The 17,938-nt window shown below is 47.8% G+C and overlaps 1 protein-coding gene and 1 pseudogene across 1 annotated transcript in view; both read right to left on the bottom strand.

The window, feature by feature from the left end:
* MFGE8 (milk fat globule EGF and factor V/VIII domain containing) overlaps nt 1-17,938 on the bottom strand; it is a 174,892-nt gene that overhangs the window by 97,461 nt on the left and 59,493 nt on the right. The gene's annotated exons all lie outside the window — the stretch shown is intronic.
* On the bottom strand, nt 1,123-16,782 carry LOC126959242 (F-actin-capping protein subunit alpha-2-like; annotated as a pseudogene).

Here is a 17,938-nt window from a genome sequence, read left to right as displayed (position 1 = left end):
ATAATAGAAGCTCACTCTCACTTCCTTAAGAAGAGTCCTACTTTAAGCATTGTATTAGTTTCCTGTGGATGCTGTAATAAATTGCCAAAAATTGGGTGGCTTAAAACGACAGGAACTTATTTTCTTGCAGTTCTGGAAACTGGAATCTGAAAAGGTATTTGGCTGGGCCAAGCTCCCTCCAAAGGCTCAAGAGGAGACTCCTTCCTTGCCCCTTCTAGCGCCCAGTGGCCCCAGGTGTTCTTTGGTGTGTGGCTGCCTCACTCCAACCTCCTCCTCCCTGCATGTCTCCTCCTCTTCTGCCCCTGTCATTGTCACTGGATTTAGAGCCCACTTGGATAATCCAAGATGATCTCCTTATCTCAAGATCCCTGACTTAATTACATCTGCAAAGACTCTTTTCCCAAATAAGGTCACATTCACAGGTTTTGGGGTTAGAACATGGACCTCTGTGTTACATGTACTAACTTCTATGCTCACAACTCTATTTTTTTAAATGCTCTTTTTTTTATAGATGAAGAACTCAGGTATAGGCAGTTAAGGAATTTGGCCCAGGTCACACAGCCAGGAGGTAGCGTAGTCACTATATCATATTGCCCCTGCCATAAGTCCTGGGGTCCCAGACACAAGAGCATTCCCACAGTGATTAAGGGGGTCTGGGACATAGGAAGCCAAACCTTGTTACCATTCCATATACACCTCACCATTCCATACACACCTGGACATTTGATTAAATGACTGAAATAATATTCAAATAGAGGAGGGGCTGGGCACAGTGGCTCATATCAGTAATCTCAGCATTTTGGGAGGCCAAGACAGGAGGATCGCTTGAGCCCAGGAGGGAATGACCAGCCTGAGGAACATAGCGAGACCCCGTGTCTACAAAAAATTTAAAAATTAGCTGAGTGTGATGGTGCATGCATGTAGTCCCAGGTACTCAGAAGGCTGAAGCTGGAGGATTGCTTGAGCCCAAGAAGTCAAGGCTGTAGCGAGCCGTGATCATGCCACTGCGCTCCAGCCTGGGCAACAGGGCAAGACCTTGTCTCTAAATAAATAAATAAAAATGAAATAAAATGGATGAGAGTGCCATGAGGAAGGATTTCAGGTAAAAGGACAAGTGCCATTTCATTCACACTTTCCATTGGGAATGGCGTCTGGAACTTGGTAAGCACTGAATCCATGCTGGTCGTTATGCACATTCCTAGCAGCCAGGGAACAAGAAGGGGAGAACTAGCACAATGGGAGATACAGTCTCTTTACCCTTGCAGGTGGCCCTGGCCTGGCAGGCTGTGGTACCAGTCTGACCTGACACCTCAGCACCCTGTCCCATAGGGAAACTGAGGCATGGTGACATAAAATTAGAATCTGAGTTATGTAACTAAAATCAAACCAATGTTCCTAAGTTAATCATAGAATTAGCAGTGTAATCCAGCAATTTCACTCCTAGGTATTCAACTCCTAAGAACTGAAAACAAGTGTTCAAACAAAAATGTGTACACAAATGTTCACAGCAACATTCTTCACAATAGCCAAAAGGTAGAAACAACTAGATGTCATCAGCCGATGAATGAATAAAAGTGGCATATCCATGCAATGAAATATTATTCAGTCATAAAAAGGAATGAAGTACTACATGCTATAACATGAACCAACCTAAGAAACATTCTAAGTGAAAGAAGACAGATACAAAAGGCCTCATATTGTATAATGCCATTTATTTATTTTTTTTTTAATTTTTTTTGAGATGGAGTCTTGCTCTGTCACCCAGGTAGGAGTGCAGTGGTGCCATCTCGGCCCACCACAACCTCGGCCTCCTGGGTTCAAGCGATTCTCCTGCCTCAGCCTCCCAAGTAGCTGAGACTACAAGTGCCGCCACCATGCCCGGCTAATTTCTGCATTTTTAGTAGAGACAGGGTTTCACCATGTTGGCCAGGATGGTTTCAATCTCCTGACCTCCTGATCCGCCTGCCTTGGCCTCTCAAAGTGCTGGGATTACAGGCATGAGCCACCGTGCCCAGCCGCATGATGCCATTTATATGAAATATCCAGACTAGGCAAATCCGTAGAGACAGAAAATAGATTGGTGGTTGCCAGCGGGTAGAGGAAAAGGGGAGTGGGGAATGACCGCTTCATAGGTAGAAGGATTTCCATTTGGAATTTTGGAATGATGGAATATGCTGGAACTAGATAGTGGGGAGGGTTGCACAAAATTGTGAATGTACTAAGTGCTATTGAGTTATACAATTAAAAATGGTTAAATGGCATGACTAGGTATGATGGCTCATGCCTATAATCCAGTGTTTTGGGAGTACAAAGCAGGAGGATGCCTTGAGGCCAGTAGTTGGAGACCAGCCTGGGCAACATAGTGAGACTCAGCCTCTACCAAAAATTAAAAAAAATAAAATTACCTGGGCATGGCGGTGTTCCTGGCCCAAACTGAGGTCAGGCTGCTGGTTCTCGAGGCCCAGTAATGAGATGCAGATGAACTGGGGAGGAAGAGAGTTTTTATTTCTGTAACCGGTTACAGAAAGAAGGCCTGGAAATTATCACCAGACCAACTCAAAATTACAAAGTTTTTCAGAGCTTATATACCTTCTAAGCTCTATGTCTGTGTGTAAGTGTGCATTCATCTAAAGACATAAGTGATAACTTCTTTCAATCTATAACTAAGGTCTGAGTCCGAAGACCTTCTTCAGGAGCCTCAGTAAGTTTATCTAAATGGGTCTGGGTGCTGGGGTGATTACCCTTATCTTGTCTCCTGCTAAATCATGGAGGTTTGGGGAGTTCCTTCAGACCTCCAATAAACGTGTTTGTGGAGGCTTGGGGAGTTTCTTCAGACCCCCAATAAAAGTTGTTTAATCCTAAATGGGTCCTGTTAAGAATTCATTCATTGTTTTGTCATGCTTTAAGGCCCAGGAAAGGCCTCGGCAAAACTCTTGGTGGGCTTTTGTTACATTCTAGCCTTTGTGATACGGCTCCGATGACTGGAGGAACACCAGCATCCTCGGTCTCGCACTGATAGGATTAACGACATGGACACACGTGGAGTGATTTTAAGGAATGAAAAGTTTAACAGGCAAGAAGGAAGGAAGGAAGAGGAAAACTCCCCTATACAGAGACAGAGGGAGGGGGGATTCAAACAAAAAGAAAACCCCATGTGGGGCAGAAAAGTGTCTGCTTCTATTGGGATGCTGGAGGAAGTGATGTCTGGTTTCCATAAGCCCCAGGGGATTGGTTTGATCAGGTGAGTGGTTTACATAGCCCTCGAAAAACCTGGCCTCCCACCTTAGTCCTTTAATATGCAAATGTGGGTCGCTAAGATGTTCCGAACACATGGTGTTATCTGAGGTGGCCCAAGACACCTGGTACACCTGGTTACAAGGAGAAGATGGTGGGAATCGCCATATTGAATGAGCCCAGTTTCTAATGGCCTGCATTTGCATATTAAAGCTTGCCAGCACAGCCCTTCAAGCCACCTTTTCTGTTAGAAAAGAGATAGTTCAGGGGTTGTTTCTTATGACAAGAACATTTCCACCGAGAACCTTTACACTTACTATCCGCCTAAAAATGATTTATCAATAACTCCTACTGGCTTTTCTTCAGCTTTTAATATTTAACTTAACCACTCAGTCAGTCCTGAAACAGCTGTGCTGGAGGCCTGCGTTAGTGAGATCTGGCCTGCCACCGTGGTCCCCTCCTGTAGTCCCAGCTACTCAGGAGGCTGAGGTGGGAGGATTGCTTGAGCCCAGGAGTTTGAAGCTACAGTAAGCTGTGATCACGCAACTGCACTCCAGCCTGGGCAAGAGGGAGACCCTGTCTCTAAAAATAAATAAATAATAAATTAAACTGTTTAAAATGATGAATTTTACATTATGCACACTTTACCATAGTAAACTAATCAAGCTGGAGTCACAGCTCTGCTCCTGCCTCTCAGGAGTGTAACTGGTGCCCGCCCCTTTCCAAGCCAGGGTGATAGGAGCCCACCTTGTTTCTGTTTGTTTGTTTGTTTGTAAACATCCAAATGACTTCCTTGTTTTTTATTTTTATTTTTACTTTTAAGAAAGTCATAAAACAAATAAACAAAACAGGTAGGTTTTACTCATGGTAAAACTCTGGGTGATAACACAAGGCAATAATGAGGGGGTCGGGACCGGGTAAATAAACCCAGAGAAAAGTAAACAATACCAGAGGGAGCAGCAGCTGATGGAATGTGGGAGGTGAGGACCCCGGAAGGGGGCGTCTGGTGTCTGAATCAGCCTGGAGCCCCGGGGCGGTGCCTCCACCCAGCTGGGCCTGAACTGCAGGCTGGGCCCGCACTGCAGGCTGGGCCCAGACCGGGGACGCATCTGGCCCATCAGGGCCTCAAGGCCCCGGAACCCTTTCCTGGATCTGTTCTCTGCCCCTCCCGGTCTCGGGCCCCCTCCTCCGCATTCAATCCCCTCGCTCACAGTTCATGAATCTAACCTCTTGCCTCCTAAACCAGCCCCTGCATGAGGTACCCCTTCTCCAGGTGGGGCATTGCACAGCCTGCGTGAGGCACCCCCCTCTCCTGTCTGAGGCATTGCACAGCCTGCATGAGGCACCCCTTCTCCAGTTGGGGGCATTGCACAGCCTGCATGAGGCACCCCCCTCCCAGGGGCACTCATGCCTCTCCCAGGTAACCGCAGGCCACACCCACACTTTCTAGACCAAATGGATCCCCCAAATTTGAAGATTCCAAACCCGCCGATGCTGAATGACAGAGTAGAAAGAGCATGGACATCCTGGGCTCCCATGGTGCCCTCCCTTCTGTGACCTTTGATTGTGTGACCTTGACAAGTCACAGAAACTCTGCCCTCAGTGCTGAAAACTGTGAGGCGCAGTATCCACCTTGCCCACTTCCTGAAGCGTTGTGGAGATGGAGTAAGCTGCTGTGTGGGAAAGTGTACAAAGATAAATGAGCATAATGAACTCAGGGAATTTCAAGTCCCAGCTGGACTTGCCATGTTCCCCTTCTGTCTTCTGCAGTGACCTGGAAATGCTGTAACCACCTATTCCCTTGCCCGGGCGCCTGCCTGCTCCTCCTGGGCCACTACTCAGAGAGGTCTCCTCCGTGCCTGCTTGGAAGGTTCCTGGAGCTATAAGCAGGTCGCTGAGAGCCCTCTCCCCAGACCCAGCGCCCCCACACCTGTTCTCTTGCTGTTACCTGTCAACAGGCTTCCTGCTGTTACCCGACCCCACCGCAAGAGCCACAGAAGGCATCTCTCTGAGGGCACCAAGTCAGGCAAGGCTGAGCATCCTCCCAGGGAGTGAGAGATCAGCTTCCCAAGGAAAGGTCTTCGATTTCTGGTCTCATAAAAATTCTTCAAATAAAACAAAAGGGGTTCTACAGCTACAAACATTTGAGGAATTTGGCTAACCCATGTTCAACCCTCCCCCTCCTTTCCCTTCCCCCACCCATCTCAGAAACCTACAGTAACCTGCTAAGTTGGGACCACATAGTGGCTAAGGCATGGGTTTTGTTTTGAAGGCAATTTTCAAATACACACTGTTATGCCCAGACCGTTTATTCCCCGAAGAAGACCACCAGAGTCCAGAGTTAAAGCTAAGCAGCAAGGATCTTTATTACAGGTTCGAACCTGGAACTCTCCCTCGCTCGTGAAACGAGACGGGCAGGAGAGCTCCCCCACTCAGCTCCGAACAATGTTATATAGTCTAAGAAAAGTGGGCATAGAGTTATTATACAAATCAGATATATGATTGGCTAGTGTTTGAACAAGGCGATTTGGCTAACTATGATTGGTTCCTGCCATTTCTGATATTTTGGTTCAAACTTTGAGGCGGGAGAGCAGGTTTATGGCAGCAAGAGTTTATTTTACTTAAACACGCCTTGTGACCTTGCCTCAGAACTTACAAAATCTCTGGTATGTGCAAAACAAAATCTCTGGTACGTGCAGAAAACCAGGTACTCACAGAACTTATGAAATCTCTGGTATGTGCAACGATTAGAGAGCAGAACAAGGGTGTAGCGGGTGGGGGGCGGGTACACATCTATTTTTGTGTCCTTTTATTTCCCCCTTCTCATAAGTAACTGGATGTCCAACCTTGGATTTCTAGAGTTTTATAATATAGCCTCACTTTCTGGGTGCAGGAGAGGCTGGTGATGGCTACGGAGGACCATTAGTTGGATGGTATCAAACCTTTCTCTGACAAATTGTAAAATTTTATTTACCACACAGGGGCCTATAGTGAATAGAAGTAGTAAAGACATTAGGGGGCCTAAAAGGGGTGCCAGAAGGGAAAACATTGAAGAGCTCCACCAATTGTTAGCGGCTGTAGTGAATTGTTGCTTTTTCATTTCTAAGCTTAGTTCGTGTAGGCGTTGGACTCTTTCTTTAACTAACCCTGACTTATTTATATAGAAACAGCATTTTTCTTTGAGGAACATACAGGTACCTCCTTTCTCAGCCGTGAGTAAGTCTAAGGCTCTGCGGTTTTGAAGGGTGACCTGTGCTAGGGAGGTGAGCTGCCGCTGAAGGGAGGCTAGGGAATAGGCGGAGTCTTCCATAGCAACAGAGAATTGTTGTAACAGCTTGTCGTTTTCTACCATGGAGTGTTGTAGGGCCCCTCCTGCTAACCCCGCTGCGACGACAGAGGTGGTTAAGGATATTCCGGCAATTAGTGGTAGAAAAACTGCTCGTTTATGTCGCGCAGTTTTAGTTGGGGCGGTCCCTGCCCAGCCTATGAACTCTGCCAGGGTTAGCAGTGTCAGTCGGGGAACTAGGGTAACAGGGATACACAACTGTCTGTCAGAGATGCTTTTGGACAGAGTTTTTAACAGAGTTATATTACACCAGAAGAACACACCAGGGGGAGCATATATGGGACTATTAGGGTATGTAGCCGATTGGTTACAGAGGCTGTTGCTAAATGCCGAATAACAATAGGGGTATTTCTCTTGGTATGGGTCACGGTACAGGGCCACATCGGGTATCGTGACTATCGATGAGTTAAAACCTGTATAGTTTGTGGGAGGGGAGGATAGAGGAACAGCCGTTAATGGTGGTCTTCCTAGGGTTGCACACATAAAGCAAGAGGACAGGTTGCCTAAACCAGTGAGGTTGGCGAATGCTAGCCCTTCCCGTAATAGAGTTAGCCAGGAGAAGGGCTGCAAGTCTTGTGATAGCTTGGTTTCTTGCCTGTGGATTTGTGTGTGGATTAAGGGTTGAATTTGGACTAGACTTCTCCACAGATATAAATGGCTACTGGGCCAGGTACTAGTTGATGAGTAATATACTCCCCCATGTTGTGGGGTTGTTCACCGAGAGTTCCATGGGTCTTTAATTATCCAAGTGTAAGTGACGGGAGACTCAGTTTTGTAAAAATACTACCCTTGTCGTTCTTTCCAGTATCGGACAGAGTGCGTCTTACAGTAGCTATATGGGCAACCTGCACTCTGGTGCCACCAATAATTTTTACAATTATATTCAGTTTGATTATATTCAAAACAGATCATGAGTATTGCTGGTTGGGCAATCTGGAACCTAGTGAAATTGAGGTAAACTATAGTATTACACCCTGAGGGGGGGCAGTCTGCGCTAGCTAGCAGTTTGCCCGCTTGGGGGGTTTCCCCGGGGTGAGTTTTGTTCTCATAGAGCCAGAACCTCCAGATATAGGGATTAGACGGCGCAGCAGTGAGGAGAGTCAGATGCATAAGGCATAAAAGTATAGGTAAGCTAGACATGGTTACGGCTATGGGGATGACGGCACAGGGTTAGCTTTAAGAGATTGTTCTTAGCTTTGTCTATAGTCCATGTAACCGGTGCTCCAGACGGCTCGAGAAGGTCGGATGTTGGGTCCACTGGTTTGACGTGTGTGTAGTGGATCCACGAAGCGATGCCTTCTACTTTGAGAGCGGTGGGAGTAGTCAGGAGTACTTGCAGTGGTCCTTTCCACCTGGGTTGAAGAGTTTCTTGCCGGTGGCGCTTGACTAGGACCCAGTCTCCCGGCTGGAACGGATGAGGCGTCGGCGGAGGTCCTGCCTCGTACAGTTTTCGTAGTCTGGGCCAAATTTCCTGGTGAATTTTCTGTAAGGCTTGTAAGGAGAACAGGAGCTCAGAGACATTTTCAGTTTCAGGTTTGAGTAAGTCATCTTTTAGACTGGGGACCAGGGGTGGGGGTCTGCCATACATGATTTCATATGGTGTGAGGCCTAGTCTGTAAGGGGTATTTCGGGCCCGGAACAGAGCGTAGGGGAGAAGTACTACCCAATTAGCGCCAGTCTCTATGGTTAATTTAGTTAAGGTCTCCTTCAGAGTCCGATTTATCTTTTCTACCTGTCCTGAGCTTTGGGGCCTATAAGCACAATGTAATTTCCAATTTGCCCCCAGAATGGAAGCCAAATCCTGACTTACCTTAGCAACGAAGGCTGGTCCATTGTCTGACCCTATTTGGACGGGAAAGCCATACCTGGGGAGGATTTCTTCTAAAATTTTCTTTGCTACAACCTGAGCAGTTTCTCTTTTAGTTGGCAACGCTTCTGTCCATCCTGAAAAAGTATTTACAAAGACAAGTAAGTACTGATACCCATATTTTCCAGGCTTTATCTCAGTAAAGTCTATTTCCTAATAGATACCAGGCCTAGTTCCTCTACACCTAATTCCTGCAGTGGTCTGGGTTTGGGGGCAAGCGTTGTTTAGTTGGCAGGCTTTGCAATTTGTTGTGACATCGCTGGCCAGTTCAGCTATGCGCCTGATTCTAAACTTGGCGTGCCTGATTAAGTCCATCATTCGCCAGGCACCCAGGTGGGTTGTCCGGTGGATGTGTTCTAACACCTGCCGTCCTAATTTTTCTGGTAGGATGGTTTGGTTATTTATATCAGTCCACCACCCATTTTTAACCTGTTTTAGGGGAAGCGTGTTCATCCATTCGCGATCCTGTTCGGTATAGTCGGGAAAACATGGCAAATTTCGCGGGCCAGGATCGGGGAGCTGGAGCGCGCGGAGCTGACTGGGAGCTTTTGCTATGCTCCTTGCGGTTTGGTCGGCTAAGAAGTTGCCTCGAGCAATTGGCGTAGTTAGTTTCTGATGCCCAGGGCAATGTACGATAGCCAATTTCTTTGGTTTCCACAAAGCAGTTAATAGAGCTAGGATCTCTTGCTTGTTTTTTATTTCTTTGCCTTCGGCTGTTAATAGTCCCCTTTCTCTGTAGATGGCCCCATGTATGTGCGCAGTAGCGAAAGCATAGCGGCTATCCGTGTATACTGTTAGTTTTTTCTCTGCCCCTAGGGTGAGGGCCTGTGTAAGGGCTATCAGTTCGGCTCTTTGGGCCGATGTCCCTGGAGGCAAGGGTTCCGCCCAGATTACCTCAGTCTCTGACGTTAAAGCCGCTCCTGCATACCGCTGGCCTTGGTGGACGTAGCTGCTGCCATCAGTGAACCAGGTGAGTTCTGTGTCGGGGAGCAGACCATCTTGCAGGTCCTCCCGCACCCCATGCACCTGAGCCAGTATCTCAGTGCACTCATGGGACGGGGCGTCCAAGTCTGGATTTGGCAGCAGTGAAGCAGGGTTTAAAGAGGTTGGGGGCAGAAAAGTTATTCTGAGGGGGTTTAACAGCAGTCCTTGATAGTGGGTGAGCCGGGCGTTACTCATTCATCGGTCCGGCGGCTGCCGGAGGACGCCTTCAATGGCATGCGGGGTTATAACGCGCAACTCTTGCCCCATGATAAGTTTATTAGCGTCTCGGACCATTAGGGCGGTCGCCGCGATTATCCGGAGGCAGGGTGGCCAGCCAGCAGCCACTGAATTTAATTTTTTTGACAAATAGGCAACTGGCCTCTGCCAGGGGCCTAGGTGCTGTGTTAACACGGCTTTTGCAACACCCTTACTTTCATCCACGTATAAGTGGAAGGGCTTGGAGACATCAGGGAGCCCCAGCGCGGGGGCTGATAACAAGGCAGTTTTGATTTGCTGAAAGGCCAGCTCAGCCTCTTCCGTCCAATTGACGGGCTGCCGTTCCTTTGTTGCCTGGTATAGGGGCTTGGCTAACTCAGCAAATCCGGGTATCCATAACCTACAGAACCCTGCCGACCCCAGGAATTCTCTCACTTGCCATGTTGACTGGGGTCTAGGGATGCGTAGGACTGTTTCCTTTCGGGCTTTGGTTAGCCAGCGTTGTCCCCCTTTTAATAGGTACCCCAGATAAGTTACCTCCGACTTGCGGATCTGAGCCTTTGTTGCTGAGGCTCGGTAGCCTAGCTCCCCCAGAGTCTTCAGGAGGTCCTCAGTCCCTTGAACACAAGTTTCCGGGGACCTGGCCGCTATTAAGAGATCATCAACATATTGCAAAAGAGTTATTTCAGGGTGTTGCCGCCGGTACTCACCCAGATCTTCATGAAGGGCTTCATCGAACAGGGTTGGCGAGTTCTTGAACCCTTGTGGCAGTCTGGTCCATGTTAGCTGACCGTTGATGCCCCTCTCAGGATCCGTCCATTGAAATGCAAAGAGTTCTTGACTTTTGGGAGCCAGAGGAAGGCTGAAGAAAGCGTCTTTTAGATCAAGAATGGTATACCACTGTTTTTTGGGATGTAAGGCACTCAGAAGGGTGTATGGATTGGGCACAGTGGGATGTATGTCCATGATCCTTTTATTAACTTCTCTTAAATCCTGTACTGGCCTGTAGTCCGTACTGTTGGGTTTACGAACAGGTAACAGTGGAGTATTCCAGGATGAGTGGCAAGCCCGTAGGACTCCCTGGTCTAGGAGTCGGCGGATATGGGGCGTAATTCCTTCTCTTGCCTCCAGGGGCATAGGATATTGCCGAACCCGAACCGGGTCCGTCCCTGGCTTAACTTCCATAAATATGGCAGGTTGATGTTTAGCTAGCCCCAAGCCCCCAGTTTCTGCCCACGCTTCAGGGAAACGCTGGAGCCAAGAGTCAATTCCCTGATCGGGGGGCTTTTGCTCTTGATGGAGTCGGTACTCATCTTCTAAGGTGACAGTCAGGATAGATATTGGCCTGTTTTGGGAATCAGTTATCTTGGGCCCTTCTGGCTCAAAGTGGATTTGGGCCCCCATCTTTGTCAGCAAGTCCCTCCCTAGTAGAGGGCAGGGGCTCTCTGGGATGACTAGGAAGGAATGGGAGACTTTTCCCGTTCCTAAGTCTACAGTCCTCTGGGTTGTCCAGGGGTATTTTTTGATGCCTGTGGCCCCGTGCACCCAGGATGTTTTCTTAGATATTTTTCCAATTGGTTTGGTTAGGACTGAGCGTTCCGCCCCAGTATCGACCAAGAAGCGAACTGGGGACCCCTCCACTTGCAAAGTTACCCTGGGTTCGGGGAGGGGGTCCGAACCCCGTCCTCCCTAGTCAGAGTCCTGGGTAATGAGTACGGAGGTAGGGTTAGCTGGTCTCCGTTTCTTTGGGCAGTCTTTAATCCAGTGGCCACGTTCTTTGCAATAAGCACACTGATCTTTTTCTAATCCTTGCCTAGGGCCTTGCTTTTTCTGCTTTCTGTTTTGGCCATTTCCTGCCTGGGGGAAAGCTGCTACTAAGACTTTGGTCATTTCTTTGGTTGCCTTGAACTGTTTTTCTTCTGGAGTATCCCTATTATTATAAACTCGCTGGGCCATCTGAAGGAGGTCCTGAATCTGCTTTCCCTCTAAACCTTCTAATTTCTGGAGTTTTCTTTTAATATCTGGTGTTGCCTGGTTTACAAAGGACATTACTACCGCTGCCTGATTTTCCGGTGCTTCCGGGTCCATAGGGGTAAACTGTCTGAAGGCTTCCATTAATCTCTCTAAATACACAGCGGGGCTTTCTGTCTTACCTTGTAACACAGAATATACTTTAGCCAAATTGGTGGGCTTGCGAGCTGCAGCCCGGAGACCCGCCATTAGAGTCTGGCGATAAATGAGCAGTCGTCCCCTACCTTCTGCCGTGTTGTAGTCCCATCTGGGCCGGGTCAAAGGGAAAGCCGCATTAATGAGGTCAGGATTTGCAGTTGGCTGGCCGTCATCTCCTGGAACCAGTTTTCTGGCCTCAACTTGGATTCTTTCCCGCTCCTCCGTTGTGAACAGGATTCGGAGGAGCTGTTGACAGTCATCCCAGGTCGGCTGGTGAGTAAACATGACACTAACAACGAGGTTAGATCTTTGGGATTATCTGAGAACCGAGCATTTTGGGACTTCTAATTGTATAAATCACTGGTGGAAAAAGGCCAATACATGAGACGGGAGAGCCCGGTATCATCGAGCGATCCTATTTCTCTGAGAGGCAGGGCTACAGTGGAGTCAGGGAGTCGGGAAGCTTGGTCCCGCTGTACGCGGCCTCGTGTTCGGCCGGCCGGCCCCCCCAGGTTACTTTCGCTCTCGGCTGCTTCCGCTTCTCGGTTTCCTTCTTCGGAAGCACCACCCTGGGGGACTGGGTCCTGCGGGATAAGGTGCGATTATGGTGGGGGAAATGTGGGTTCTAACGTTAGGGGGTCCTGGCTGTCCGGCAGCACAGGGGCCGAGGGAGCAGAGGGAGTCTTTTGTCTTGTAGGTCGCGTTACTAGGACTTTGCAGGGCTCAGGGATGAATGGAGTTATCCAGGGTGGTGGGTTTTCCACAAGATCCTGCCACACTAGAATATAAGGAATTTGATCAGGATGTCCTGACTGCCCTGGCAGGAAAATCTTAGTTTTTACCTTAGTAATAATAGAGAGACAGAAAAGTTCCTTCGGAGGGCCACCCTACGCCAAAAGAGGGCCACTCCGAACGGCAGAAAGTAACTAGCTTTCCCTTCTTTAGTTCTACGCTTAAGTTACGCCCCCGAGCCTTCACATCCTTAAAATTGGTAACAAGGAGTGAGAGCGGCGTGCTCTGGTTGTTGCCCATCTTTGGACTGCTCCTACAAAGAGAAGGGGGGACGAAAATGAGTGTGAAGCAGAGGGGAGTATCCGACAGGTCCGGTCCTGGAAGGGGAAGAAAAGGTTTTATGTTTCGTTTTGGGCTTACACTTAACACTTAACAATAACGGACAGACAGTAATAACGATGAGCATTCGCGAAAGCGTGTCGGACTTCCGACCTGAGTCAGACGGGGCAACCAAGGATGGAGGCCCCCAGATGGGCACTGGGGAACGTCTCCCACCAGTCCCGAGTGGCTGTCTTCTAGCGCGTCCGCCAAGACCGTGCCACTTACAGAACAGACCAATACAGATTACAGATTACGGATTTCGCGAAATTTCAGGGAGACAGACAGAGACAAAGACAGAGACAGTGACAAAGCCGGCTTACCTACAGATTAAGATCCGTTGACTTGGGGGTCTGGTGGGCTTGGGGGAAATCCCGGACGAGCCCCCATGTGTTATGCCCAGACCGTTTATTCCCTGAAGACCACCAGAGTCCAGAGTTAAAGCTAAGCAGCAAGGATCTTTATTACAGGTTCGAACCTGGAACTCTCCCTCGCTCGTGAAACGAGACGGGCAGGAGAGCTCCCCCACTCAGCTCCGAACAATGTTATATAGTCTAAGAAAAGTGGGCATAGAGTTATTATACAAATCAGATATATGATTGGCTAGTGTTTGAACAAGGCGATTTGGCTAACTATGATTGGTTCCTGCCATTTCTGATATTTTGGTTCAAACTTTGAGGCGGGAGAGCAGGTTTATGGCAGCAAGAGTTTATTTTACTTAAACACGTCTTGTGACCTTGCCTCAGAACTTACAAAATCTCTGGTATGTGCAAAACAAAATCTCTGGTACGTGCAGAAAACCAGGTACTCACAGAACTTACGAAATCTCTGGTATGTGCAAAGATTACAGAGCAGAACAAGGGTGTAGCGGGTGGGGGGCGGGTACACATCTATTTTTGTGTCCTTTTAACACAAGCAGAATGATTAGTAAAATCAACTCTTTGGACCAAAGGAGTTAAGGACATAACACCCCAAAATACCCTGACCTGGCATATTGATGATTTCAAGCTGAAAGCATCTGAGCAGCAGCAGTTGTAGATACGATAGGACCTTCTGAGCCACCCTTTTGTCACCTCCCAATGTATTCTTCTTGCCTGTTGCCTAGATAGAGTAGATTTATCAAGGCAGGGGAATTGCAAGAGAAAGACTTTTTTTTTTTTTTTGAGAGGGAGTCTCGCTCTGTCCCCCAGGCTAGAGTGCAGTGGCCGCATCTCAGCTCACTGCAAGCTCGGCCTCCCGGGTTTAGGCCATTCTCCTGCCTTGGCCTCCCGAGTAGCTGGGACTACAGGCGCCCGCCAGCTCGCCCGGCTAGTTTTTTGTATTTTTTAGTAGAGACGGGGTTTCTTTTTTTTTTTTTTTTTTTTGAGACGGAGTCTCGCTCTGTCACCCAGGCTGGAGTGCAGTGGCCGGATCTCAGCTCACTGCAAGCTCCGCCTCCCGGGTTCACGCCATTCTCCTGCCTCAGCCTCCCGAGTAGCTGGGACTACAGGCGCCCGCCACCTCGCCCGGCTAAGTTTTTGTATTTTTAGTAGAGACGGGGTTTCACCGTGTTAGCCAGGATGGTCTCAATCTCCTGACCTCGTGATCCGCCCGTCTCGGCCTCCCAAAGTGCTGGGATTACAGGCTTGAGCCATCGCGCCCGGCCTGAGAAAGACTTTTATACACGTAGGGCCGGGTATACAGAAGATCAGAGTTTGTTTTTTTTTTTTTTCTTCTTTGAGTTCAGGATTATATATATTACAATTTGCCTTGTTATAATACATTTGTGGCTTTATCATAAAAATAACTCTGGGACATATGGAATTCAAGCTGATGTGCATAACTGTCACAAGAAAAAAGCATTAAATGCATTTCTGAAATAAGTATTTTCATTTAATTTCAGAATCTCAAAACAGCATTAGACCTTGCCTTGTTTAAAAAAAATTAAGGCCGGGCACGGTGGCTCAAGCCTGTAATCCCTGCACTTTGGGAGGCCGAGACGGGCGGATCACGAGGTCAGGAGATGGAGACCATCCTGGCTAACATGATGAAACCCCGTCTCTACTAAAAAAAAAAATACAAAAAACTAGCTGGGAGCGGTGGCGGGCACCTGTAGTCCCAGGTACTTCAGAGGCTGAGGCAGGAGAATGGCGTAAACCCGGGAGGCGGAGCTTGCAGTGAGCTGAGATCCAGCCACTGCACTCCAGCCTGGGCGACAGAGCGAGACTCCGTCTCAAAAAAAAAAAAGAAGAAAAATAATAATAATAAAAATTAAAAAATTTAAAAAATTAAGTACTAAGCTAGCTAAATAACCTTCTTGAAAGGTTTAAAAACACAATCGATATAGAAAATGTTTTCCCTCTAATCTCAAACTTACATAAATGGAACAGGTGAAAGAGAGAAGATAGACAATTTCTTTAGCAGCATATATGGCTAAATCCATCAACCACCAACTGGAGAAATATCAAAATTAACCATTTGATAAACCAAAAGATAACAATTTTAGGGTTACAGTAAGTAAAATATTTTTGAAACACTTCAAAAACTTTTAACCATAAACTAGAAGAACCATCTCTTCATTGTAAGAAAGAAAGGACTAACAGAAAGTAAGACATTTAAACTAAACTGATTTTCAGTCCTCTTAGAACAAAATGAAAAATAATGGTTAATTAGCTAAGCTTTGTGCTCTAATCAAACTAATTACAGTGATTTTAAATGGCAATAGCCCATGTGACTGGGCAGCTTGACAGTTCAGAATACTTTTGCAATAATTTTTTAACACAAAGACACTAAAATGATCCAGTCATACAATGTTCATTTTATGCATTCTGCATCTCTCTTTTTTTTTTTTTGAGACGGAGTCTCGCTCTGTTGCCCAGGCTGGAGTGCAGTGGCCAGATCTCAGCTCACTGCAAGCTCCACCCCCGGGTTAATGCCATTCTCCTGGCTCAGCCTCCCGAGTAGCTGGGACTACAGGCGCCCGCCACCTCGCCCGGCTAGTTTTTTGTATTTTTTAGTAGAGACGGGGTTTCACCGTGTTAGCCAGGATGGTCTCGATCTCCTGACCTCATGATCCGCCTGTCTCGGCCTCCCAAAGTGCTGGGATTACAGGGTTGAGCCACCGCGCCCGGCCAAATGCTGCATCTCTTTGCCAATCTTGTAGCTAAGGATCTTGTTCCAATCAATCTTAGTGCGTGTAACTGGCAATTGTCGATGTAAGGCTTTGACAGTAGTGTCCGACATTGATAATTCTCACTAACGGCAGTCTGGTACTCATTTTCTGCAGCTTCTACAATCTTTGTAAATTCTTTTGCTGTTTGCACTTCATTAGACACTGTTAGGGAATCTTGTATATCTTTATGACGCACTAGGTGAACATTACCGTCTTCATAATAATGAACCTGAATTTTCAAGATGCCAGCCACTTGAGTGGTTGGAGGAGTGATTGTAAACCTCCATTCTGACCTCCGGCGACCATTCCAAAAGTTTTTTGCTGGGAACTGATGGCTTTCCATGCATGCCGTAGTGGTTTGCTGTCCATCTATTTTTTGCCATACACAGTGCAGGCTCCATTCGGGTAATGTTATTTTACGTAAGCTCGCAGAGCAGTTTCTACTGAAGTTCTCCATGATTCAATTGCATTTTCTACTTCACAGGGTCTTGGATCAGTTGCCTCCTTTCTTAAGTGATCAAATTTAAAACAGATTCTGTTCTTTGGATCCAAAATCTTTCCATTTCCTGAATCGCCATGTTTTGTTATCAATATCTGATATTCATAACCTTCCATTTTTACACAAGTAAACTGCTCCGAGTTATACTGTGCACGGGCTGCTTTTTCCTTTCTTTCATCAGATAACTGCGCCTCCAGACCCGCCATCTTCCTTCTAGCGACAAACTCGGCGGGGGCGGCGGCAGTGGCCACCTGACTTAGTTCCCTGCGGTGCTCCGTGCCGCGCACCACCCCTGGAGTTTTATTATTACTCAAATCAGCCTCCTCAAAAATTGGAGGCTGAGGTTTTTCAAGGACAGTTTGGGGAAAGGGCGGGTGGCTAGGCAATGGGTGCTTGCTGCCGATTGGCTCCGGGTGCAATCATAGGGGTGTGGAAAACGGTCCTCGTGTACTCAGTTGCTTCTGGGTGGAGCCACAGGAGCAGCTGGCCGGTCCACGTGGAGCCATCGGTTGTCAGATATACAAAAAGACATCTCGGGCCGGGCGCGGTGGCTCAAGCCTGTAATCCCAGCACTTTGGGAGGCCGAGACGGGCGGATCACGAGGTCAGGAGATCGAGACCATCCTGGCGAACACGGTGAAACCCCGTCTCTACTAAAAAAATACAAAAAAACTAGCCGGGCGAAGTGGCGGGCGCCTGTAGTCCCAGCTACCCGGGAGGCTGAGGCAGGAGAATGGCGTGAACCCAGGAGGCGGAGGTTGCAGTGAGCTGAGATCCGGCCACTGCACTCCAGCCTGGGCAACAGAGCGAGACTCCGTCTCAAAAAAAAAAAAAAAAAAAAAAAGACATCTCAAAAGGCCAATCTTAGGTTCTATCCTAATGATGTTATCTTGCCCAGGCTGGACTGCAGTGGTACTATCTCGGCTCACTGCAACCTCTGCCTCCCGGGTTCAAGCGATTCTCCCACCTCAGCCTCCCGAGTAGCTGGGATTACAGGTGTGTGCCACCATGCCGGGCTAATTTTTGTATTTTTAGTAGAGATGGGGTTTCACTATGTTGGCCAGGCTGGTCTTGAACTCCTGACCTCAAGTGACCCTCTCATCTCAGCCTCCCAAAGTGTTGGGATTACAGGCATGAGCCACTGCGCCCGGCCTATATCTTTTTGTAAAATAATCGTTTTTTAAATAAATAGAGACGAGGTCTCTGTATATTACCCAGGCTAGTCTCCAGCTCCTGGGGTCAAGAGATCCTCCTGCCTTGGCCTCCCAAAGTCCTGGGACTACAGGTGTGAGTCACTGTACCTGGCCGGAATTGGCATATCTCATGACCTCCGGAATAATGGCTGCAGTCGTTCATGTCTACA

The sequence above is a fragment of the Macaca thibetana genome, chromosome 7, assembly GCF_024542745.1.
Source record: "Macaca thibetana thibetana isolate TM-01 chromosome 7, ASM2454274v1, whole genome shotgun sequence".
Taxonomy (NCBI): domain Eukaryota; kingdom Metazoa; phylum Chordata; class Mammalia; order Primates; family Cercopithecidae; genus Macaca; species Macaca thibetana.
This window is presented reverse-complemented; position numbering and strand designations above follow the sequence as displayed.